Consider the following 26,930-nt stretch of genomic DNA (forward strand, 5'->3'; position numbering starts at 1 on the left):
AAATGAAGTTCTGATACATGATACAATATAGGTGAACCTTGAAAACATGCTGAGTGAAAGGAGCCAGATATGAAAGGCTACATAAGGTATGATTCCATTTTTATGAAATGGCCAGAATAGGCAACTCCATAGAGGAGTAGATTAGTGCTTACCTAGGGCTGGGGGGAGGAGTTGGAGGGGGGGCCCTAGTGGCACAGTGATTAAGCATGCAGCTGCTAACCAAAAGGTGGGCAGTTTGAATCCACCAGCCATTTCTTGGAAACTCTATGGAGCATTCTAATCTGTCCTATGGGGTCTCTATGAGTCAAAATCGACTCAACAGCAATGAGTTTGTTTTTTGTTTTGTTTTAGGGCTGGAGGTAATAGGGAAAATGAGGAGTGATCACCAAAGGATGCAGAGTTTCTTTTGGTGGGGATGAAGGTGTTCTAAAATGGATTGTGGTGATGGATGCACATCTCTGTAAATATCTAAAAATCACCGAATTGTACATTTTAAAAGGGAAAATGTTATGTGAATTATATCCCAATAAAGCAGTTATTTAAAAATTCACTGACTTCAATATGATGAAAGTTACATTATATATATTTTAAGAACAACAAAAGTAAAGTAACAGCTAAATTGAGAGCATTGTTGGTGTATTTTTCAAAAAGGGCAGTGGATTGGAGCAGCTTTGAAGTTCCAGTTATTCTGTGACCTTTCTAGGGAAAGTTCATTCCTTACATGAAGACCTCCACTGACTACCTCTGTTTTTACGGGTTCCTCCCTTACTGGCCTCATTATATACTGGGCACTTTGCTATGTTACCTGATGCACCAACCAAGTCCTTGATCTCTCAGCACCTAGCACAATGTCTTGCGTGTAGCAGATGTCACTACTTCCATCGGTTTAGGAAGTATTTGTTGAGAACTTATTATATATAAGCTATTGAGTCAGATACTGGCCGTAGTAAGACCTGCCTTCAAGGAGCTCAGAGTTAGGCAGACACCTAAGCAGAAGTTCCAGTAAAATGTGACAAGTGCTGAGATACAGATGGACAGACATGTTTGAGGGAATGCCAAAACCCTGAGTATAGTTCTGTGTCTAGATCGAGTCCATTTGCACATCTGATTTGCACATCCCACCTGGCCCATTCTCCCCTACATTTGAACATATCCAGTAACAAGGAACTCATCCTCTATCAAGAAGTTAAAATGCATTTTACGTATCTACTAAATGCTCATGTGTTTTGACATCTAATCGATAAATACAATACAATTATGTATTTCATTTGAAAGTAAAACTGAAGTAGAGCTGTTAGTATTTCTTGGCATCTCCAGAAATCATATTATATGTTAATAGAACTTCGAATAAAATCTGACAATTTTATAGAAAGTGCTTGGATTCCCTATCTACTGAAATCCCTGGTCATGAGCCTACAAATTTGAGGCCATCTTTGTGGACTTTTTTGCCACTGGAGGATTTACAGAGTAGGGATTGACAGCAAGGACTCTGAAGTCAGGCTGCCTGAGTTTGATCCTGGCTCTGCTACTCATTGGCTGCATGACCTTGAACCAATTTACTTAATCTCTCTGTGCGTCAGTTCCTCATCTGCAAAACGGGAAAAATAATGGTATCTGCTTCACAGGATTGTTGTGACAGTGCTAAGAACAGTGTCTGGCACATAGGAAACACAGCCCACATATTTTCAGTTCTACTTTTTCGATTCAACTAAAATTCCATGCTTTATTAATCTGCTCTTCATCAGTCATACCCTGTCACATTTAAATCTCATTCCAGTCATTGGAGACTGATGTGAAGTTTTCTCTTCTTATGTGGAGTCTATAGTCCTTCGAGTCTTTTCACACCAAAAGCCAAGTGGGTTCTCTAGTATCTCTGCTCGGAAATGGGAGGCCAAGTGTGACATTCCATTCTGCTCCTATTGGTTAGCCTGATAAAAACATCTCTGTACCTAACACATTATTGATGGCAAGGGATCAGTATTTTTAGAATGCTTGATATGTAGTTAAAAATCCCCAAGAAATAAAGCATTTACACTTCTTGACCTTATCAATGTCATTCTCTTTGGCAGCCTTGTGATTTGCCTCATCCTGTAGCACCATTGGCTGCATCAAGCCTGATGTCCAGGGGCCACAATTTAGTGGTGACTTTCAGTCTTCTATTGCTAATAAATGTTTTTGGCAGTGTATAGTTCTCCTTGGCCATTCTAAGTTGGCCAAGTTGAGTTCTTCGAAGTCGTTTAGAATAATGCCAAATTAACATTGATTACCGTTTTGCCTTAGTGCAGATTACTGTTAACCTTTCATCTTTCTGTATTGTTCCACACCCATTATTTCCAGAACAGTGATGATACGTTAACCATTTTCAGGATTAAGCACAGGCGACAAGAGTTGAAAATGACCCAAAGGAGAAAGGGAGACAATTTGGCACAGAAAACAGAAGCCTGGTGGGGGACAAGATGCTGGTGTAATCTGGCTCAGTCCAGGGTCCAGGGGAGGTCCATTCTGTTCTTTCAACCTGTATGGACCAAGTTGTTAAAATGTCCCCATCACTGTATTTAGGTTACAGTTTCATCTTTGTCATTAAATGTAAACATATTAATGTGCCCACTGAGAAAACTTCCTCAGCAGCAATAAGGTAATGGGTTAATTATAGCTTTCACACGTAAGGTCATTAGTAATTTTTAATCAGATGAAGTTCCTTTAAATAAAGTGCTTAAGCAGTTCAGTTGGGTTTAGTTAGAAATTTACCAACAAATAGTCCTGATAACCTACTGTAATCATCTCTAAAAATCACAATGTGTGCAGTGACAAACTCTCCAGAGCCTTTTCTAAGATAAATAAGCAGAAGCAGCAATAACCAGTTCCCTTGTATTTATAAATTATTGGCATGCCTTTTAGCCATTTAGACTTAGGAGGGCTCTGCTTCTCTCTAGGAATCCAAACTATGCTTTCTCCTAGTTGGCTCCCTGGAAAACGTAAGCCTCCCTCCCGCTCATTGATTCAAGTCCAACCAACCTCTTGTACATTCCTTCACATTGTGTATATAAACATGTTGAGGGGCTCAAATGTGGGATGCATGCCCAAGCACCTAGCACAGAGTTGCAGTGTGATAGGTAGGAGGCATCGGTATAGCTGATTAGAATACTTAGTTAAAAAAACAACTCTGATTCATGGCAACCGCATGTGTTACAGCGTAGAACTGCTCTATAGGGTTTTCAAGGCTGTGACCTTTCAGAGACAGATCACCAGGCCTTTCTTCCAAGGTGTCTCTGGGTAGATTCAAACTGCCACCCTTTCAGTTGGTTGCCAGCCTTTCAGTTGTTTGCACCACCCAGGGACAGGTTGGTAAATAGGTGCTGCCCAGAGTGCCTTTTCCACTGCTTACTCCCTGGACATCCTCATGATTCTACAACAAAATTGGCAAGGCCTGGCAGAGCAGCATCAGTCCTGACTGGTGTGTACTTGCACTATCAGGGTTGTTTAATATTTTGAATATCATCCCTAGCTCATAGCCTATTGTGAGGTCCACCCCTGTCCTTGTCATCCACCCATGGGAGCTCTATGACTGTCACAATCCTTTCATGGACTGTTTTCCCCTGACTGCATCCTCAATGTCAGCTAAACTTCTGCAACAGGAATTGGGATACTACTTCCAGACCTCAACTTCTAGCAGACATTGAAGGTCTCGTGAAGGCGAGGTCCTAAAACTTTTACAATAGCCAGGACCTAAAGGCCAGGCACTAGTGCTTTTGAACTGTACTCATTAGGGAAGCCCCCAAGGCCGCCTTGGAGAGCCCTCCAGAACCCATGTCTCTTGTTTTTTAACACACAAATCGAACATGTTCGTTGATTCAACATCTTACAGGGAACATTTGGCCACTCCATTTTATTTAATTGAATGTGGTTTTGCTAACCGCAGAAAATTTAAAGGGTGTGTTGGTGGGGAAGTTAGTAGAGGAGGCAGGGGCCCACTGAAGTGATAGCCGATAGAGAGCTGCCAGTGAGAGAGAGGACAGAAAAACTATAAAAAAGTTGATATGAAAATTCCAAACACACAGGCATCTGAAGCCATTTAACAAAGTGCCCACAATACCCTTCAAGGCATTACTAATGGTTCTTTCAAATGATGACCCAGAATTACCAGAGAAAAAAAAAAGAAGTAACCTTTTTCTCCACTGTCCTATCTCTAAGGTAGCAACAAAATTTTAAAAACATTTCAAGAAGATTTCTATCCAGATTGATTAAAAGAGACAAATGGTAATTTTTTGAAATTTTATTTTTATTGATCCCCTCATTGCCTCCCAATCTTCCAAATAAATGAGGTGTTACCCGTGTGAACTTTTTTTTTGGACCCGTGTGAACTTAGGGACTTTTGTAGTATCTGATGGGCCAGCAATATTGTCTGAATAGAAGATTATTTCAGTCCAAGAATTGTGTTGACTGTAACTGTGTTTGCCATGGTAGTGATACCGCTTTTAAATAAAGAAGAATATTTGTGCTCATTACATTGTGAATAGTACAAAAATGTGTGTGGTTATTCCCTAAATGACATTTCCATTTATATACCATTTTATTCCCCTCCAAAAAAATTTTTTTTTATAACACAGGCATGGTATTGTCGGCATTCACATCCACACAATACTTGAAAATCCTCATACGATAAGAGAAATGTTAACTGCTTTCAGTGACTCATAGCGACCCTATAGGATCGCTATGAGTTGGGATCGAATCGACGGCACTGGGTTTGGTTTTTTGGTTTTGGCTTTCAGTGAAAACCCTTCCAAGCTTATACAGAATATTTGTGGGGGGAAATAATATAGAGTATTAATATCCTGTATCCCTTTTTTAAAAGAAAAATGTTTGGATATTTACTAATACTGTTAATAATAGTATAAGGGAGCCAGTTGAAGAGTCTAAAATGAACTGATGTCACCATTGAAAAGTTGTATGTGCAACTTTTCATAAATATGCATTTGTATTTCAGGAGGAAATTATTTCCTCAATATCATATATGCCCCAGAGTACTTGTGCATTATTTAGAAATAGAAATGTAGACTAAAAAAAGAATAAAAATGAAAAACACAATTTTTTTTTGGAGATTCAGTTTACTGGTGTAAGTTTTTTTCAAATATCAATAACATTTCTCTTATCATATGAGGATTTTCAAGTATTGTGTGGATGTGAATGCCAACAATACCATGCCTGTGTTATAGAGGGGAATAAAATGGTATACAAATGGAAATGTCATTTAGGGAATAACCACACACATTTTTGTACTATTCACAATGTAATGAGCACAAATATTCTTCTTTATTTAAAAGCGGTATCACTACCATGGCAAAATTAATACATACTAGACGATGTGCCCTAAATAGAGTTTTCTATGAGTTACTAGACACTTTTGGATAGGCTCCATGTTAGAAGCCAGTGTTTATGTTAACATATACTTTTGAAAGCCTACTATGTGCTCAACACTAACAAATGCATTTTAGTTCTCTTCTGTCTGCGTTGCTTCCTTGCCCTTTTCTTCCTTAATCCTGCTTTAGCATTGAAGCTTGCATCTACTTTTAGAAAATGCCATTTCTGTTGCTTCACATGGTTTTTGAAGCATTCTCTTCTTACCTCTGCTTAGCATAACAAATGCATTTGGATAGCAAATACAATAGGACTTTTTTGAGTGTGTAATTTCATCTTAGCTGATACAAAACCATTCCACTCATCATTTATGGTCCTCCTGATTTTTCTATTTGCATGAACAACCTAGTAAAGAAATACTATATGGAATTAGTGTTTTTCTAGGGTTCTAAGTCTCATTTCTGAGTTTCCACTACATGTGAAAATTGAAAGTCCCTCCATTCTTTACTATTATTTTATCAACCTTTGCAATTGTGATGAAAAAACTTTTTTGATTTTAGCTTAGCACTGTAAGATATATGTCATTTTGAATTTACATCGTAGAAGCATGTTTTTTCTTCTGACTGGTGGCTGCCTATATATTTCCTCAAACACAGTGAAATACCAATTAAATAAAACCCAACTTCTGAAACCCACAGTCAACAAGAGTTTTATTGTGTTTGGTCATTTGGAAAAAATAAAATATATATTTACCAGAGATTAAGTATAAGAAAAAATTATACCTGAGTTGTGGCCTGAGACTAAATCATGTCAAAGCCAAACCCCAACATCTTCTATTAACCTTAATAAGAATTGATGTCCAGGAATGCTGACTTAAGGCAACATAATATCTTCAGTAATGAGAGAAAGATTCAATTATGTTTACTATATGCTGTTTACTAAGGCAAAAAAAAAGAGGACTGGTAGTTTGAAAGATGTCTACCAAGCAAGATTTAAGAAAAAAAAATCACCTAGTATGTTCATTAAATGAATCTACTTTATATGATCTGATGATTCCTGGTAATAATATGCTTTTTCCTTTCATAAATCTGGTAAAGAAATATTTCTTCTCATATATCCATCTTCTGTGTTCTTTATCTCATGCCATATTATTCATCACTTAAAAAATTGAAACCAACAATTTTTAGATACAGTGATGGCTTAACCTTTGTTAAATTTGGTGTATAATATGCATCATGTTTGCATATTTGATTAATAATGAGGAATCTACTCATTTTCTAAGTCTATTTGATTAATGATGGGAAATACACTCATTTTCTCAGTCATACTCATTGATAGGAATTGCTATGCAGTTGATTCAGGTGTTAACAATCTGTATATATTTTAAATACCACCAAAATGAACAAAAATCATTGTAAAGGCATAGCTTTAGTTATTTTGGTGACAATTGCAATGACATGGGATACATATTTCTTCTTAAATCGCATTCGTGAAGCTAGCCTTATGCAGACTATGCCTGCAATTCTGCTAGCTGCCACCAGGTGGTGCTAGGTTGTAAATTGTAACCATCAGCGCTTCCCCATGTGTGGATAACAGTGAGTATAGGATTATAGTACACAACAGGGTCAATTTTTTTTCTGATAAAAATTCATTCTTTATTAAAATGGTCAATATAGACTTTCAATCAGATATTAATTATATAGATTGATACATACTTTTTAATAATATTTGAAGGAATGAAAATGCATAAACATAATATGGTAGAGTATCTTTCTCCCACCAAACTTTGTTATTAATCACTTCATATGCTTTCTTTGGTTTCTTCTTTAAGGAGAAGCTTTCTCTTTTTATTAAAATACTTTGTGTATTAAGAAGCTCTGGGCCAGGCTGGATGAACCCCTGAATCTATTGCCCTGAGATCACCTACTAAACCTTAAACCAAAATATTCCCTGAAGTCTTCTTTAAACAAAACAACCGTTTAGCTTAACTAGTAAAAAATGTCTGCCTTAAGCATTGTCCTCTTTTAAAGAATTATCTATATCATTGCTATGAGCCAGAATCAACTTGACGGCAACAAGTTTATATGGGATCAAATTGATAACAGCAACTGGAAAGGTTAGATAGGAAGCTTAGGGGGCAGTAAGTTTATGATAATGGGAGAGAAACAATTTGGAAAAGGAAGGTGAGAGTGGTTGCAAAACTTGAAGAATGTAATCAGTGTCACTGAATTGTACATGTAGAAATTGTTGAATTGCAAAAGTTCTGCATGTATTTTCCACAATAAAAACAGAAATAAATATATTTCTAAAAAAAAAAATAAGCTTGGGCCATATGTTTACATACAACTTCCTGCAGGCTTTCTGCTTGTAAGCTTTCTCTTTTACTGCCCTAGTTGATGGTTTTGTTGCTAGTTCTAATTGCGCTAAAAGACTGAATGTCTGATTTCTTCAGGTCTCAGGTGAAGCGTTAGTCCCTGGCACTTTCTATATAGGAAAGAACTGTGCCATGTACTCAGTATAATGTCTCACTAGGTTTAGCTTTGTTTTGGTTAACAGAAGTAATATTGTGCCCCCCTCCCAACACACACACACACACACACTGATTTCCAACAGTATAATATACACATGTAGCTATGTGCCTGTATCTTTCTCTGTTCTCTGGAAAACCCTGGGGTGGTCTCTCTTCTACCAGCTAGCTGCCAGCTTCCATAACTCATTCTAATTCCTGCTTTTTTCTGGACTTTGATGCATACATGGGTATAAAAGCTAATTTGCATCAAATAGTAAAGATTATCTATTAACTTCACTAGCAGGTTTCCAGGAGTTTTACAGTTTGTTTTGTAAAAGGAGGCCATTACTCTATTTCTTCTGAACTTTTGAAAGCCTTTATTTCAACTTCCCATACAAATAAACAGAATAGTTTTTAAGTAGCAGCATAGTGGCTTCAGTTCTTATGATCATATATCTTCTCATGCCATGAAAATTAAGAGTTAAACTGTGGGGAGAGAGAGACGTTGATTTTAAAACTTTCTCCAAGGTGTAGAACAAAGTATTCAACTCTGGTGGTCAGAACTGAGCTCTAGTGCTGGCTGTGTCACTAGCTTTCATTGTAACTGTGACCAAGTCATTTATCCTTTATAGTCCTGTTGTCTAAAAAAATGAGGGAGTTGGCCTCTAGGTCATCACCACCCAGGTGACTCAAGGTCTAATTAAAGCAAAAATGTGAGGGAATGCATCTTAGATTCAAGTCAGCTTGAATTCCTCCCTGAACAACTCAACTACCAATAAAACCACAGAGTCTTGTGCATAATAGAAATGCGTAAGTTTGTCCTTTTTCTTTTTGCTTCATTTCCTGGACATGCTGGTCTCAATGTAGTGCTTTGCATATGGAAGAAACTGGTAGATATAAGACTTTCCTATTTGTGTTAAAGGAAAACAAGTGGTTATTTCTTTCATTCACATAGACAAAATCATTGTGATTTACAAGAAATATTACCTTTGGGTAAGAGAGACTATTCTAAAAGGGCACAGCTCCTTATTTTGTATTTCTAGGAGTTCGTGGTTATAATCCATACTCAAAACCCACTGCCATGGAGTCAAATCTGACTCATAGGGACCCTATAGGACAGGATAGAACTGCCCCACAGGGTTTCCAAGGCTGTAACCTTTACAGAAACAGGCTGCTACACCTTTCTCCCATGGAGCAGCTAGTGAGTTTGAACTATGAACCTTTTGGTTAGCAGCCACGTACTTAACCACTGAGCCACCAGGGCTTCTTTGTGGGTATAAAACAGGTAAATTGAGAAACTAATTGTATGCCACCTCTAATAGTTTTGGGATGTGAGATTATCTCCCCAACTGGATCATCAGCTCCTTGAGGGAAGAGACTGTCTTATTTCATTTTGTGTCACCAAAAGACCAAGTGCAGTGCTATGCACATGGCACACAAGTTAATAAAGCACATCCTCTCTGATACTATATATAAAAAAAAAGCTACTGATTCATGACATATCAGGCTTGCATGATGATTTTGAGGTTTCTAGTTCAATTTTTGGGGGGGGGGGTTTGTAGTCCAATTTCCCATCCACTGTGATAGAAATCTAGTAAAAGGGAGGGCACTTCACTGTGTTGAGCTAAAATGTGCCTCTCTATAAATCTCTACGGGTTCTAAGTCAGAGAATAGAGTCCCTGAGTGGTGCAAATGGTTAAGGCACTCAGCTGCTAACCGAAGGTTGGCAGTTTGAGGCCACCTAGAGGTGCCTTCTGGTATTCTCTGCTTTCATCCAGGATCCATCTGACATCAGCTATGATATCCCTGGTTCCACATCCTCTCCTGAAGCCAGCCTGAATTTCTGGCAGTTCCCTGTCGATATACTGCTGCAGCTGTTTTTGAATGATCTTCAGCAAAATTTTGCTTGTGTGTGATATTAATGATATTGTTCTATAATTTCCATATTCAGTTGGATCACCTTTCTTGGGAATAGGCATAAATATGGATCTCTTCCAGTCAGCTGGCCAGGAAGCTGTCTTCCATATTTCTTGGCATAGACGAGTGAGCACCTCCAGTGCTGCATCTGTTTGTTGAAACACCTCAACTGATATTCCATGAATTCCTGGAGACTTGTTTTTCGCCAATGCCTTCAGAGCAGCTTGGACTTCTTCCTTCAGTACCATCGGGTCCTGATCATATGCCACCTCTTGAAATGGTTGAACGTTGACTAATTCTTTTTATATAATGACTCCGTGTATTCCTTCCATCTTCTTTTGATGCTTCCTGCGTCGTTTAATATTTTCCCCATAGAATCCTTCACTATTGCAACTTGAGGCTTGAATTTTTTCTTCAGTTCTTTCAGCTTGAGAAATGCCAAGCGTGTTCTTCCCTTTTGATTTTCCATCTCCAGCTCTTTGCACATGTCATAATACTTTACTTTGTCTTCTCGAGATGCCCTTCGAAATCTTCTGTTCAGTTCTTTTACTTCATCAGTTCTTCCTTTTGCTTTAGCTGCTCAGCGTTCGAGAGCAAGTTTCAGAATCTCCTCTGACATCCATCTGGGTCTTTTCTTTCTTTCCTGTCTTTTCAGTGACCTCTTGCTTTCTTCATGGATCACGTCCTTGATGTCATTCCACAACTCGTCTGGTCTGCGGTCACTAGTGTTCAATGCGTCAAATCTATTCTTGAGATGGACTCTAAATTCAGGTGGGATATACTCAAGGTCATATTTTGGTTCTTGTGGACTTGCTCTGATTTTCTTCAGTTTCACCTTCAACTTGCATATGAGCAATTGATGGTCTGTTCCACAGCCGGCCCCTGGCCTTCTTCTGACTGATGATATTGAGCTTTTCCTTTGCCTCTTTCCACAGATGTAGTCAATTTGATTTCTGTGTGTTCCATCTGGTGAGGTCCATGTGTACAGTCGCCGTTTATGTTGGTGAAAGAAGGTATTTGCAATGAATTTTGGTCTTGCAAAATTCTATCACTCGTTCTCTGGCATTGTTTCTATCACCAAGGCCATATTTTCCAACTACTGATCCTTCTTCTTTGTTTCCAACTTTCCCATTCCAATCGCCAGTAATTATCAATGCATCTTGATTGCATGTTTGATCAATTTCAGACTGCAGTAGCTGATGAAAGTCTTCTATTTATTCATCTTTGGCCCTAGTGGTTGGTGCGTAAATTTGAATAATAGCCATATTAACTGGTCTTCCTTGTAGGCTTATGGGTATTATCTTATCACTGACAGCGTTGTACTTCAGGATAGATCTTGAAATGTTCTTTTAGACGATGAATGCAACACCATTCCTCTTCAAGTTGTCATTCCTAGCATAGTACACTATATGATTGTCCAATTCAAAATGGCCAATACCAGTCCATTTCAGCTCACTAATGCCTAGGATATCGATGTTTATGCGTTCCATTTCATTTTTGACGATTTCCAATTTTCCTAGATTTATACTTCATACGTTCCAGGTTCCGATTATTAATGGATGTTTGCTGAAAGCAGAGAATACTAGAAGGATGTTTACCTGTGTTTTATTGACTATGTAAAGCCATTCGACTGTGTGGATCATAACAAATTATGGATAACATTGTGAAGAATGGGAATTCCAGAACACTTCATTGTGCTCATGAGGAACCTTTACATAGATCAAGAGGCAGTTGTTTGGACAGAACAAGAGGATACTGATTGGTTTAAAGTCAGGAAAGGTGTGCGTCAGGGTTGTATTCGTTCACCACACCTATTCAATCTGTATGCTGAGCAAATAATCCGAGAAGCTGGACTATATGAAGAAGAACCAGGCATCAGGATTGGAGGAAGACTCATTAACAACCTGCGTTATGCAAATGATACAACCTTGCTTGCTGAAAGTGAAGAGGTCTTGAAGCACTTACTAATGAAGATCAAAGACCACAGCTTTCATTATGGATTGCACCTCAAGATAAAGAAAACAAATATGCTCACAACTGGACCAATGAGCAACATCATGATAAACGGAGAAAAGATTGAAGATGTCAAAGATTTCATTTTCCTTGGATCCAGAATCAACAGCCATGGAAGCAGCAGTCAAGAAATCAAAAGACGCATTGCATTGGGTAAATCTGCTGCAAAGGACCTCTTTAAAGTGTTGAAGAGCAAAGATGTCACCTTGAAGACTAAGGTGCACCTGACTCGAGCCATGTTATCTTCAATTGCATCGTATGCACGTGAAAGCTGGACAATGAATAAGGAAGACCGAAGAAGAATTGACACCTTTGAATTGTGGTGTTGGCAAAGAATATTGAATATACCATGGACGGCCAAAAGAAGAAACTAATCTGTCTTGGAAGAATTAAAACCAGAATGCTCCTTAGAAGCAAGGATGGCAAGACTGCGTCTTACATACTTTGGACATGTTGTCAGGAGGGATCAGTCCCTGGAGAAGGACATCATGCTTGGCAGAGTACAGCGTCAGCGGAAAAGATGAAGACCCTCAACGAGGTGGATTGACACAGTGGCTGCAACAATGAGCTCAAGCATAACAACGATTGTGAGGATGGCTCAGGACCGGGCAGTGTTTGGTTCTGTTGTGCATAGGGTCGCTATGAGTCAGAACTGACTCGACGGCACCTAACAACAACAACAGAGGTGCCTTGGAAGAAAGGCCTGATGATCTACTTCCCAAAAAATCAGCCATTGAAAACCCTACGGAGCACAGTTCTTTTCTGACACACATGGGGCTGTTATGAGTCAGCGTTGACTTACTGTCAACTGTCTGGTTATAACTCTATAGCTTTCACCTGTAGATCCTTCTGGAGAAATGGAAAACAAGTAAATTGCTTGCCTTTATTTCTTCCCCTTCAGCTCAGTTCATCGTTAGAGTAAATACATAGGGAAACATTTTTTTTTATTATTCATTGTAAATTAATGGATGGGGGTTTGCCAGATTCCTATTTCCATATTGAACAAAATGAATTCAGGCAATTTATTTCAGAAGCACTTAATTAGCACTAACTTAATGCCAGGCATTGTTCCAAGTGCTTTGTAAATATTAAGTCACTTCAACCTACAAAATAACCCTGTGAGCTAGATACTATTATTGGCACCATTTTACAGATGAGGAAAATAAAGAACAGATCTTTTAGATAATTTGTCCAAGGTCTTTCAACTAGTAGGTGAGAGCTGGGATTATGAACCAGGCCTTCTGGCTCCAGAGTCTTATTCTTGACCACTATGCTATGGTGGATATTTTTCCTGGGTGTTAAAAAAAAAAAAGGCAGGGACGTTTAATTTTTTTCCTTTCTTTCTTTCTTTCTCTACTGCAGTGTTGCACAGCCGCTAATAGTTTCCAATTTTTTTATGGGACTTTATTTTTTTAAGTGAATTTTTCTTTTTAAAGATCTGGAAAGGTTCTGCTTTCAATTATTCTTTGCTTGATTGTGCCATCTTGAAGCACTACACCTTTATGTTGACTATATAAAACTTTGCCCATTTAATTAACTGATGTTGCTAATACCTGGGCAAGTTTTCCTCTAGTCTCTGAGGATGCTGTTACATCAGCTGTGTATTTTGTCCTTCGGGGCAGCTCTCTACTCTTTCCATCTAGGTTCTTTGCACTCTCCCACACTGACTATATTTCAATGTTCTCTTTGGCTGAAGTCAAGCCTAAAACACCAAATAAATCCTGCAATTTGCCCACTTATTTATTTATTTTTCTTCTTCTTTAAACTCCCGACAACCTAGCTACCATGTCAAATACCAGTTCTATATCACTAGCTGATATCTTAGATTTTTTGAGTGCCTACCTCATGCCAGGTGCTGTAACATCTGTTGTATAACTTAATCTTACAGGGAAACTGAGATGCTGAGGTTAAATATATTGACCAAGGTTTAAATCCAGGTCTCATTGTATACACTACATACAAAAAAAAGCCATACCCGTTGCCATCCAGTCAATTCCGACTCATAGTGACCCTGTAGGACAGAGGAGAACTGCCCCATAGTGTTTCCAAGGAACGCCTGGTGAATTCGAACTGCTGACCTTTGGGTTAGCAGCCATAGTTCTTAACCACTACACCACCAGGGTTTCCATACACTACACATCATCTAACATTTCACAACTTTTCTGGGCCTTAGTTTCCTCATCTGTAAAATAAAGTTAAAAAAAAATTTGAACTGAGAGACTACTAAGTGTCAGGCACCATGTTAGATCCTGCTCTGAAGGGGTTTACAGAAATAGATGCACAACTCTGATATAATGGGCTCATGATGGAGAGGGTCTGATCAAAGTGCTTTGAGAACCCAGTGATTCCTTCTACGTGGTGGGGTTGAGAGGCTGGTCCTAGAAGAATGAGTAGGATTTTTCCAAATAAGAAAGGGAGAGAGTATTTCATAGTTCTATGAGACCTTAAAACATATACTTTAAAAGCAAATTCATGTTGTACTCATTTTTGATAAACAAGTTTATTAAATGTGTGGCATCAGAATTACAGTTTGTTAGATTATTAAGGTCCATGAGACCAGGAGCCTTGTCTGTTTTGGTCACAGCTGTACCCCCAATGCCTAGCACAAAATATTCAATACATATTTGGAGAATGAATGCAGGGAAAAAAATTGGTTTTTGTAAATATACAGACTCTTTACATTAAAAAAAATTTTTTTTCTTTTTTTTTTTTTTAACATTACTGACAATTGAAGTCTTTTTAAATGAGTAACTACACTGTGATGCACACTACCACCTTTATTCTTCAGATAATATTCAGCTCTTTTAGCATTTACTGAGAACCTAGGTACTGTGCTGGGAGAAGTAATAGTGAATGTGGTGCTTACAGTTCTAGCAATGTTTAATGCAGATACGTGTTGTTCTTGAATGCAGTCATTAGATTTCGGGCAGTTTTGAAAAAAGTGGTGGGGAAGGAAGCCATATTGTAGTGCATGCAGGAGTGATTGGGGTGAAGAAGAAGAGATATCAGGTAGAGAATATTCCAGAAATGAAGGCTTTTGAAAATAAAATGTAGACACGAGAGGGTGTGACTTATCCATCTTCATAACCTTGACATTTTGTTATGTGGCCCCAAGTTAATCCTTGATAAATGTTTGTTCAGTGAATAAACTTATGAAAGAGAAATTACAGTTAGCTGCTATCAATATAGGGAGCCCTGGTGGTGCAGTGGTTAAGCACTTGCCTGCAACCAAAAGGTTGGTGATTCGAACCCACTAGCTGCTCCGTGAGAGAAAGATGTGGCAGTCTGCTTCTGTAAAGATTACAGCTTTGGAAACCCTATGGGGCAGTTCTACTCTGTCCTATAGAGCTGCTATGAGTTGGAATCGACTTGATGGCAATGGGTTTGGTTTGGTTTTTGGTTTACTATTTTTTTTTTTATCAGTATAGAAGTCCCTGGTGGGCACAAATGGTTAAGCTCTTGACTACTAGCCTACAGGTTGGTGATTCGAACCTGCCCAGGGACGTCTTGGAAGACAGGTTTGGTGATCTGCTTCCAAAAGATTACAGGCAAGAAAACTCTGTGGAGTGCAGTTCTTCTCTGTGCACATGGGGCAGCCATGAGTCTGAATCGACTTGACAGCTAACAACAACAACTATCAATATGCATCCAATAATTGGATATGTGCTATATACCCTAAATGATTTAGAGTCTTTCATTTACCTGGCTGATAGTAATGTGCTACAGTTGATCTTTCAGGATTCCTTCCAACTCTAGAATTCTCAAAGTCTTTATCCTTTGCTGAAAGAGTCTTAATTTGACTTTTGACAAACCTGATTACCTGAGCTGTGTTGTGTTAGTGATTACTAATGTGAAAACTATTTTGTTGCTTGAGGCTTGAGTGTTTTTAGTGGAACAGGTGTTTAGTGGTACATGTGATTGATAATACCTTCCATATTTGGACCCTGGGGATTTTAGGCTCAGCTTATGTCAGTGTGAATTGAAGAACTACATATTATGCTGAGAACCTTTATGATCTTTGTGGGGTTATACTGTTATTTAAAATAGAATCAAGGCATTTTGGTCTCCTTCATCTATATATTGAATTACATGGCTGTCAAATTTAATCATTTAAATCACTTAAACTGGTAATACTTGGTGATACGGGTAATATAAGGTTAGCCTTAATTTCCTCATCACCCTGTAATGTCTACTCACATGATTTTAAATTGCTAAACACAACATGGTAACTAGAGTATAGGATTTCATCAGCTTTCATGGACATTCTGTTCACCTCAGTGTAATGCTTCCATTAACCTACTATTTAAGCCACCAGTCCACTTTTTTTTTTGGCCTAGCCGTATAAGTTGTCTTTTGAGTTGATGCTTGGTGTACAGACTTCCTTGCTGGTTTGATTTCAACATTTCCCTTGAGTGTATTTCCCTCAGATCTTATCCTGAAACTCCCATGTGGGGAAAAGGTCAGCAGTTCGAATCCACCAGCCTTTCCTTGGAAATTCTATGGGGCAGTTCTACTCTGTCCTATAGGGTCGTTATGAGTCGGAATCGACTCGATGGCAATGGGTTTGGTTTCTTGTTATGATTTGCTTAGTCCGGAGTTTGATAGAATGAGCTTGCAAGATAGCCATAGGGGGAGTTGAGTTTTTGAAGATATTGGGTACCATGTTGTAGTATATAGCTTCACAAGGTTGGTATAATTTATAAAATCTTGGTTCAAAGTTTTCAGTCTGATTTGGATAGCCATTTTTTGTAGAGAATTTTTATTATTGGAGGAAGGATTTCCTGTGCCCAAAGGCTTTCATGCTTCCCTTCTACCAGCTGGATGCCAGATTTCTGGGCCACATGTTCTCTTGAATCGGTGATTTTAAACCCAATGTGTCAAGCATTTTCTAACTTAATTGCCACACATGCCTGAGAAGATATATCTAAAAAAAGTGCAAGTAGTTCAGGATCCTCTGACTTCCATGGATAGGCAGTAGTAGGCTTTCCTATTGTAACTGCAGGAAACTTGGAAGAAAATGGAGAATCTGGAGATTTTTTTGATTGGTGTCCATGATTCCCTTATTATGATTTCTGAGAATTTTAAATACAGAAAAATTCAATGTGACTGTTTGATGACAAGCGTAGGATTGAGATTTGTGAGAGGTGAATTTTCTTTTTAAATTAAAATTTAAATTAATTAATTTAAATTTTAATTAAAAAAATTTTTAAATTAGGCTTTAACATTGCATCTTAATAGTGTCTACTTCATAGGAGATTGTTGATGACTTCGTGAGATAATGAATATAAAATGTTTAGCACAGTGCCTGGCACAGAGTAAGAGCTCCATAAATGTCAACCATCATTAACACCTTGGAATGCCAATTATTTAATGACCAAGATACTGGCTTTAGAATACACCATAAAAGCAAATTTATCCTCCTCACTGTGTTTTAGTGGTTATTTTATGAATCGTAAACTCACTCTTGGAGTTCTTATTTAATAAAATTTCCTGTATCACACTTGATTAAAAATTGATGTCTTATATGAAGCCCATTTATCCTGACCCGAGGTTAACAGGGGAAATAGGCTGTCATGGGTAGAAACAGGATAAGAGCAGCCAAAACCAGAAACTTATTTAACAGGAGGAATATGCTAGATCATATAAATTTTGGCTGGCAATGGATTATTGCCAGGATTGTGGTTATAAACAGGTAAGCTGAGTCTGATTATAAAAGGTTTTAGAAAGTAGAGAGAATCAAGCAGAGCATGGTAGAAAAGCAAAGTCCAAAATTTAAATAACCTACAGTAGACAGACCATTGGGATAAAACCATGTGTTCAAAGAGGGTGGTCGTCTCTGAAAGCTGCGTTGAAATTAAGGGAAGACACAGATTCATAGGGGTCAGTAAGTCCCTATAGCAACAGAGGCAAGAGGCTGTCTTTCCTGAGGGATTCTAAGCTACAGAGGGTACCCTTCTGGTTTTCAGTAGTGTGTACAATGCCTCTATAGCCAGGAATTAAGCTCCAACATGGATATGAGTTGTCAATGAAAGAAACAAAATGAACCACGTCAATTGAATTCAACTTTTGGAAATCCACCTACCCATTCTGGTCACAGATTGCTAAAATATCAGCAATGATGAAATTGGATCATGAGCTCTTCATGTGTACACTAACAATTTCAGGTATTTTAGCCAAGTAGATGAACCTTTCTGGGCCTCTGTTCAAGGGCGAAGTAATCAATAGATTGCTCTGTCCATCAGCGGTTTGGATAACTCTGTCAGCTCATTTAGAGTTATTTGGAGTATTTTGATATTTGATGTGCACTTGATTTTCTACTCCTCACCCCTTTTTAAATCTGAAGTCTGGATTTAAATTACACACCTTGCGAAAGTAGGCATATAAATCATTTCCCCATTTATTGAGACAAATTAGAACTGAAATTGTTAGATTTTATAGAATTGTTCTTAGTGAAGATGAGTATTACATTTTGGGGCCAGGTGTTACTTTTTATTTCTGGGGTATAATTAAGCCATTCTTCTTTCTAGATCCCCTCTACTTTGGGGGTTTTATAACCTTTCCATTGAGCATTGTTGAGAGTGGAGATAGAAGAGAACTATGTATTCTATCCAGAACCCTGGTGGCACAGTGGTCAAGAGCTTGGCTGCTAACCAAAAAGGTTGGCCGTTCAAATCCACCAGCTGCTCCTTGGAAACCCTATGGGGCAGTTCTACTCTGCCCTATAGGGTCACTATGAGTCAGAATCGACTTGACAACGATGGGTATGTATTCTCCCGGGGCTCAGAAGGTGACTTTATGATGACTGTATTGTGGCTACATGCCCTTTTTTAGTGTTAGCCCAGGGCATTGAGCACTTGTCTAAAATGCAATTAAAAGATGTTAAAAAGCCAGCCGATTTTATATTTCCTCTTAATTTTCATATAAAGAAAAGCCTGGGATTTCTAGTCCAGTATAAGTCACATTGGAATAGCAAGAGAAAAATGAAATTCTAAATCTAGAGGCCTTTAAGAAAGGCTAATCTCAGACCTGTGTGAAGATTGGGACATGAAGAATTTGAGACTCTGTCCTGCCTGCTCTCCCAACTCTTCACTGCTAACGCTTTACTAAAGCAGTCAGCTTTCCAATTAACTCCAGGCAATTGGTTTATAGCTATACATTTCAGTCATGTAAGAATGTGAAATAATGTTTCTAGCAGCAATAACTTTAGATAAAAGGGGAGAGCTCTTATGTTCACTTTCCTAGAAAACTCCCTTTGGTCTACCAGGTTTGGCACTGATTTATTAAACTACTTGGCCCTTGAAATCAAGGTACATTTGGAACTCTGCCAATATTTTTAGCCACAAAGTTTTTTTCTCTGTCCTTTCACTCATTTTCTAAGTGCTCTGAATAAGGAGTGGTTGCTTATTATTGAGATTGAGAATCTGAATTCATTGGCTATAATGCCAATGATGAATTCAGGTAAGGAGCCCTCACTGGATGCCTACTAGGTACAGTGATGAATCCTTTTACATCATTAAATCACTGAGATGCTACCTACGTTTACCTCTGACAAACAGTCATCCTTATATGACTCATAAGTTTGACGAAAGAGTTACCTGGGCTGTTTATAAGTATTTAAAGGATAAATTAACAATTAGCCATTATTTTACATTATTATTTTGTAATTTGTGTGTGTATGTTGATGTATATTGTGTATGTATGTGGGAGAGGGGGAATGAACAGTGATGTTCAACCAAATCTTATCAATGAGTAAACTGGCCCCTAAAATTCAATTCAATGACCACTTTGGGAAGAGCATGAACACTTTCAAGCCACTGGGGTGCTGGTTAAAGCCCTGTAGCAGGAATTTACAGGATGCTGTTATAGCCAAAAAGAGCCCCAGTAGCACAATGCTTAAGTGCTTGGCTGATAATAGAAAGGTCAGTGGTTTGAATCCACGTGCCACTCCCTGGGAGAAAAGACCTGGTGACCTGCTCCCGTAAAGATGACAGCCTTGGAAACTCTATGAGGCAGTTTTACTTTGTCCTGTAGGATAGGTATGAGTCAGAATTAACTCGAGGGCACATAACAACATTGTAGCCAAAAAGGTTACTGTCTAAACTGGCCTCCTGACGTGAATTTATTCTGTAGCAAAGTTTAACCGAAAAACATCCTAGTTAAAATTTTGACTATGTTTTTAAAAGAAATATCTATTATAGAGATTAAGATTGGAAAGTATTTGAGTCAGTTCAGGAAATAGGAATGCAATTATGTATCCTCAATGACTGGAGTCAATAAATAGCAAACTGCAAATAAGAAGCTGCCCTTTTTGTTTCCCTACCCACTTTTGTTGCTGCCATTCTGGCTTCCCAGAGCCTGTGAACTGGAGAGAAACTCTCTGACCTTTAGCCACTTCCACTTCATCTTTTGTTCTTCTAGAGTATGTTGGACACACAGACTTTGCTCTGATTGTGTATTATGGGCCCCTTAAACAAAACAATCTTCTAAGGGCAGGTCATTGTTAACATACTACTTTTATGGCCTCTAAGTTTCTACTCTGTTTAAGATCTTTGAGAGAAGCTCTTATTTCTATAACAAATAGACACTTCCTTGGGTCACTTTCAAGGTCCTTCAGAAACCACCTATACATTATTTCTCTTTGTTCCCCAATATGAACCATCCCATACCTCCTTACTCATACCCTTCTGAGCTTCTTGCCCTCATTCCTGCTGTTCTTCTTTCCAGGAATGTTCTCTGCCCCTCCTCCTTCACTTAGGCCCTTCTTATTTTTTTTTTTTTTTTACTGCCTAGCTCCACTTCCTTCTTGAAAACTCCCTTGACTACTCCAACCAAAAAACCAAACCAAACTCATTGCCATCAAGTCAATTTTGACTCATAGCGACCCTATAGGCGAGAGCAGAACTGCCCTATAGGGTTCCCAAGGAGCAGCTGGTGGTTTCAAACTGTCGACCTTTTTGGTAAGCAGCCAAGTTCCTAACCACTATACCACTAGGGCCCCATGACCTTAGTGAGGTTCTCTTTTCACAATTCTCATAGCATTTGTTGTTAACGCTACTGAATTTTGCCCTTAATTGTCTTGCATTGTTGGCTTTAATTTCAGATATATTGCTCTTACTTCCCCAATTAGATTAGAGGTTTCTTGAGTACAAAGACAATGTCTTAAAATTCTTCTGAGTCCTCAGAAGCACCTACACAGGCCTGTGCACCTAAAATAATGCTTGAGCCATAGTAGTTGCTCAATAAATATTTGCTGAATTAAACCATCAACAAAGTCACCCTGCATGTATTAAATGCAATAAATCTTGTGATGTGTTTTATATTTCAGTTATGCCAAATGCTTGAACATTATAGACTTGAATTGCTGAATATGTTAAGTTCCTGTTGTCTTCAAATTTGAATCTACTTTTTGGTGAATGAAGATCTTGTAATGTTACTGGGACTCCTGTCCCATGCACACAAGCAAACACTGAGCCAGTGTTGTTTAGTAACAATCATATTTAGGGCCTTTGGTAGTATGGCAGATTTTAATTTTTTTTCCTCACTGGATTTAGCTTAAAATATTTAAATGGCATTTATTAGCAAGCTATCAGAATTTAGTATATTATTAAAAAATACATACTTTTAAAAAAGATGAGCTCCTTTTGACAAACAAAACCAGTCACATACATTGCTAAAGCTATGTTTGAAGGAGACACTGTAGTGCCTGTGGGTTATTTATTTATTTATTTTATGACCATCTGTGTGAACTGAGGTGGGCTGTTTAATTGCTTTATGAAATGGAATAACTTTACCTGCTTTTTGAAAGGGTATATTAGATTTATTATCTCAGGTGTATTGTGAAAAAAATGTGTGAATCTTTTCTTTAACTTAATGAAAAAGCTCTGTGCATAGGCAAAATATTCTTATTTTTATAGCCATTTATTTTTCTGACAGAAAACTGGGATTTCCATAAGATGCTATGAAATCATGGTTTCCATCTGCCCTACTGAGAACCTCTCACGCACCTTAAAGAACGTGTGTTGGTGGACCACTAACCAAAACATAAGGGAAATAGAACTTGAAGCAAATTCGAAGACTTGAAAGCTTTTTAAATCTTGTCAGCCCGCCAATTCAAGCTGTGTGTGGCAGGTGTGTCATATGTTCGTAGAGCCAAAATAAATGGCCACAAGAAATTCAGAGGTAATACAGATGTAAGGAAAGCTTAAACTGCAAAGAAAGAAAACATTGTTCAGGAGGTTGATAAATGCATTCAAAGGAATACCTCTTCAGATGCTGGCTTAGGTGCCAAATAGTATCTTTGTGATCTTCTGGACCAGGCATTGGCAGCGTTTCTATGTGTGGTGGCTTGTGGAGGGAAGGGAAAAGAAAGGAGAAGGAAGGAGACAAGGAAAGTATAGGAAAAGTGAGGCAAAAGTAGCTGCTGGCAGTAGCCTTGCAAACAGCTCTGAAGCAAGTTACAGTTTCCACTAGTCAGTAGAAAATATTTCTTCTTTTCTCTTACCTTCAAGATAACTCTAACACCTGTTGCCAGCAAATTGATTCCGACTCATAGTGACCCTATAGGACAGGGTAGAACCACCCCATAGGGCTTCCAAGGAGCAGCTGGTGGATTCAAACTGCCGACCTCTTGGTTAGGAGCCGAGCTCTTAACCACTGTGCCAGGGCTCCAAAACCAAACAAAGTAACCCTTTGTGGTCAAGTCGATTCTGACTCATAGTAACCCTGTAACTTCCATCAAAAAAGTAATAACCCTTAAAAAAAAAATCTACTTTTTCAAAAAGAGTTCCCTTAGTAACAAATCTAGTGTGTATGTAATTTTAAAATAAAAATGTTTTTATTTTCCTTACTTGAAATATTACCTAGGATTCTTATAGCTAAGCATCAATTAAAAGTCAAAATTAATTATTTTTTTTCCAAGGAAAAGTACTTAAGGAATGTTTCTTTCTATGGCCCAAAATGAAATCACCTCTCCACCATCACCAGTTTCGTTACACCCATTGTTGGACAAATACATTCCAATGATTAACCTACTAGGCAATGATATGGATAGAAATCATTTGAGTATCCCACATTTTTACTCTAAATCCCGGATGAGATATTGCTGCTGCCAAATGAGGAAGAATCTTTCTATGTGATAGTGTTTGGGTGTGTGCTTGAGTACACTTTTTAAGTCAAAGGACTTGGTGTACATCCATTGGGAATTAGACCTTTGTTGGAGTCAGAACACCTAGTGTCTGCTTCCAGCCCCACAAAAACTCTCCATAATTGTTTCACTTCTATGCCTTCAGAGTCTTCTCTATTTAAATGAGCATAAGAAGTCCCACAAGAGCAGGAACCTTATTAGATGTGTTCAGTGTCTAGAACAGTGCTAGGCACATAGTATGTGCTGGATAAATATTGGTCCAACCCAACACAGGTATGTTATAAAGGTAATGATACAACAGGCATGAACATGCTTTTGAGAAGGAACCATAAATAAGTACTATACAAAAATGACTGGCTTTTCTTGGTTCAGATTCCTAAGGGAGATAAGAAATGCCCTCTAACACATTTCTCTGTCAGGATCTAAGCATGGAATTTGGAGTCAGAGGATCTTGCCTGGAGTTTTGGCTCTCTACCACTTAAGGCTTTGTGTCATCAAACAAGCAATTTAGCCTCCGTGAGCTTGATTTGGAAACCCTGGTGGCATAGTGGTTAAGTGCTACAGCTACTAACCAAAAGGTTGGTGGTTTGAATCCACCAGGCGCTCCTTGGAAACTCTATGGGGCAATTCTACTCTGTCTTATAGGGTCGCTGTGAGTTGGAACAGACTCGACGGCAACGGGTTTGGTTTTTCTTTTGGTTTGAGCTTCATTTCTTTCATCAGTATTTTTGGGTAATTCCTATGCCATTCCTACTTTAGAGTATTTTGTAGAACTCCAAATATCAATGAAATAGTGTAAACATTATATAAGTACAAATGTACTAAGAAATAGTGACTTTTCATATTCATTTTCTTTCTTTTATATTGTTGTTAGTTGTCTTTGAGTCTGAGCTGACTCATGGCAACCTTACGTATAACAGAACAAGAAGTTGCCCAGTCCTGTGCATCTTCATGATGGCTGTTATGTTTGAGTCCATTGTTGAGGCTATTGTGTCAATCCATATCATTGAGAGTTTCCCTCATTTTGCTGGCCCTCTACTTTATCAAACATGATGTAGTTTTCTAGCAATTGGTCTTTGTGATGATGTGTCCAAAGTAAGTCTTGCCATCCTTGCTTCTGTTGTTGTTGTTAGGTGCCATCAAGTCGGTTCCAACTCATAGCAACCCCATGTACAACACAACAAAACACTGCCCGGCCCTACACCATCCTCATAATCATTGCTATGTTTAAGCCCGTTGTTGCAGCCATTGTGTCAGTCCATCTTGTTGAGGGTCTTCCTCTTTGTACCTGACCTTCTACTTTACCAAGCATGTTGTCCTTCCCTAGGGACTGGTTCCTCTTGATAACATGTCCAAAGTGCATGAGACAAAGTCTTGCCATTCTTGCTTCTAAGGAGCATTCTGGCAGTACTTCTTCCAAGAGAGATTTGTTCGTTCTTCTGACAGTCCATTGTGTATTCAATATTCTTCACTTCTAAGGTACAAAAGGAGTTCTGGTGGTGCAGTGCTTAGCAGCTCAGCTGCTAACCAAAAAGGTTTGCAGTTTGAATACAACTGCCACTCCTTGGAAATCCTATGGAGCAGTTCTATTCTGTCCTGTAGGGTCGCTATGAGTCGGAATTGACTGGACGGCAATGGGTTTGGTTTTTAAGATTAAAAAAATTATACATTAAAATCCCATACGGTTTCCAAGGCTGTAATCTTCACAGAAGCAGTCTGCCACATGTTTCTCCCATCGAGTAGCTGGTGGGTTCAAACCGCTAACCTTTCAAAGGTTAGCAGTCAACCACTTAACCACTGCATTACTGCATTAAACCCAAACCCACTGCCATCCAGTTGATTCCGACTCACAGTGACCCTATAGGACAGAGTAGAACTGCCCCATAGGGTTTCTAAGGCTGTAAATCTTTACAGAAGCAGACCGCCACATCTTTCTCCCACTGGTGGGTTTGAATGATCGACCTTTCGGTAATCATCCAAGTGCTTTAACCACTGCACTACCGGGACTACTGCTACTAAGACTATAAATTATAAAAAGCTAAATTGTATTCCTAATACTCAAGTCTAAGGTAGCAAAGATAAAACTGTGTTGTCCCCAAAACAGAGTTGATCTTCTTAAAAATACAGGAAAAAAAAGAAAGCACTCCGTGTCTTTTCTACCTTGTCAGTCCAGTTGCAAAAAATAGTTCCAGTCTGAAGACATGTGCTGGCTAGAAATGCTTTGAGCAATTGTCCAGGGTTCCATAAGATGTTACAGGCCAGAAAAAGAAGAAAATTCCTTCTTCTCCCATCCCTGGTTTTACATAAAACATGTTGCCAAAGACCAATTCCTGTTTCCATTTTTCATTTAGAAAAGTTCAAAATTCTAATTTATTATTTATCATCTGTTTCTGTACTTGATAAAAACTAGTGCCATCATAGACCTCTGTAAAAAAAAAAAAAAAATCTTTCCCCAAACCCTCACTGTTTATGTTCTGAGCAAATGCTCAACCCTTATCTATATTCCTTTTTTGGTTATTTTTCTTTCAAATGTGTTCAGGCAGCCTATAGAATTTAGTTGTAGAATTGAGTTTGAATATATCTTTAAATATAAACTTGCAGACTCCCAGAGCATAAATGTAACCATTGTCCTTTACTGCTTCTTCAGAGTGTTTTCCATAATACACTAAATCAGTTCCAGTATGGAAACTAATTTACTCTTCAACTTCTGCTTAGTAACGCTACTTAGAAGAGTTTGTGTCTAAGAAGAGTCTTAAGGAGCTTGAGGCAGCCAGTCCCATCAGGCTGCTGCTTTTTTTCTTTTTTGGTTTTCATATCTCTTTAGTTTTTTTCTCTCTCTCTTTTTTATAACCAGTTTATAGAGATATGATTCACATACCATACAATCTACCCATTTCAAGTATACAATGCAATAGTTTTTAGTATATTAAAAAGTTGTGCAACCATCACCACAATCAATTTTCAAACATTTTCATCACCCCAACAAGAAAACCTATACCCTTTAGCAGTCACCACCAATCCCTCCATCCCCCACCCCGCCCCCAGCCCTAAGCAACCACTAATCTGCTCTGTTTCTATGCATTTGCCTATCCTGGGTATTTCATATAAATGGAATCATATAATATGTGGCCTTTTGTGTCAGGCTTCTTTCACTTAGCATAATGTTTCAGGGTTCATCATGTGGTAGCATGTATCAAGCACTTCATTAGTCTATATAGCTGAATAATACTCCATTGTATGCATATGCCACGTTTTGTTTGTCCACTCATCAATTAATGGGCATTTGGGTTGTTTCCACTTTTTGACTATTAATAAAAAATGCTGAGATGAACATTCGTATACAAGTTTTTGTGTGAACACATGTTTTCACTTCTCTTGAATGCATACCTTGTAGTGGAATTGCTGGGTCAAATGGTAACTCTGTGTTTGAACGTTTGAGAAACTGCCGGACTGTTTTCCCAAACAGCTGCACCATTTTTGTTTATACCTGCAGTGTATGAGGGTTCTAATTTTTCCATATCCTTGCCAACACCTGTTATTCTCTCTCTTTTTGATGATAACCATCCTAGTGGGTAAGAAGTAGTATCTCACCGTGGTTGTCATTTTTCTTATCAGGCTTTTTAGAGATGTGTATTTTTTAAATATTTTTCTGGAGGTCATATTTCTGACAACCTTAACCCTGCAGGACACAGTCCCACATGAAATGGAATGCAGGAGCATTCCAGAACAGTAAGAGAAGTCATAGAACTTCTGCAGGAAAGCCACACATTTTGCCCTTTAGGCTCCACATTCAACAGGTTGCTAACTCTTATTCAGTATTCATTTCTTATCATGATTGGCTCTTAGGTTTTCCAGAAGGGATCTGGATAGTCCACTATAGCAGATATTGTGACAGTAGAAGTGACAATGAACAGGCTGCCACTGAAGGAGAAAAACTATACTACTTTCCAGACATTGATGACCCCAAGTTTTCAACCAGAGGCGAAATTATAT

General features: G+C 38.4%; 1 protein-coding gene across 15 annotated transcripts in view; it reads left to right on the plus strand.

Moving 5' to 3' along the window:
* Positions 1-26,930, plus strand: part of MBNL3 (muscleblind like splicing regulator 3) — a 125,012-nt gene that overhangs the window by 22,577 nt on the left and 75,505 nt on the right. The gene's annotated exons all lie outside the window — the stretch shown is intronic.

This window comes from Elephas maximus, chromosome X, assembly GCF_024166365.1.
Source record: "Elephas maximus indicus isolate mEleMax1 chromosome X, mEleMax1 primary haplotype, whole genome shotgun sequence".
NCBI classification, from domain to species: Eukaryota; Metazoa; Chordata; class Mammalia; order Proboscidea; family Elephantidae; genus Elephas; species Elephas maximus.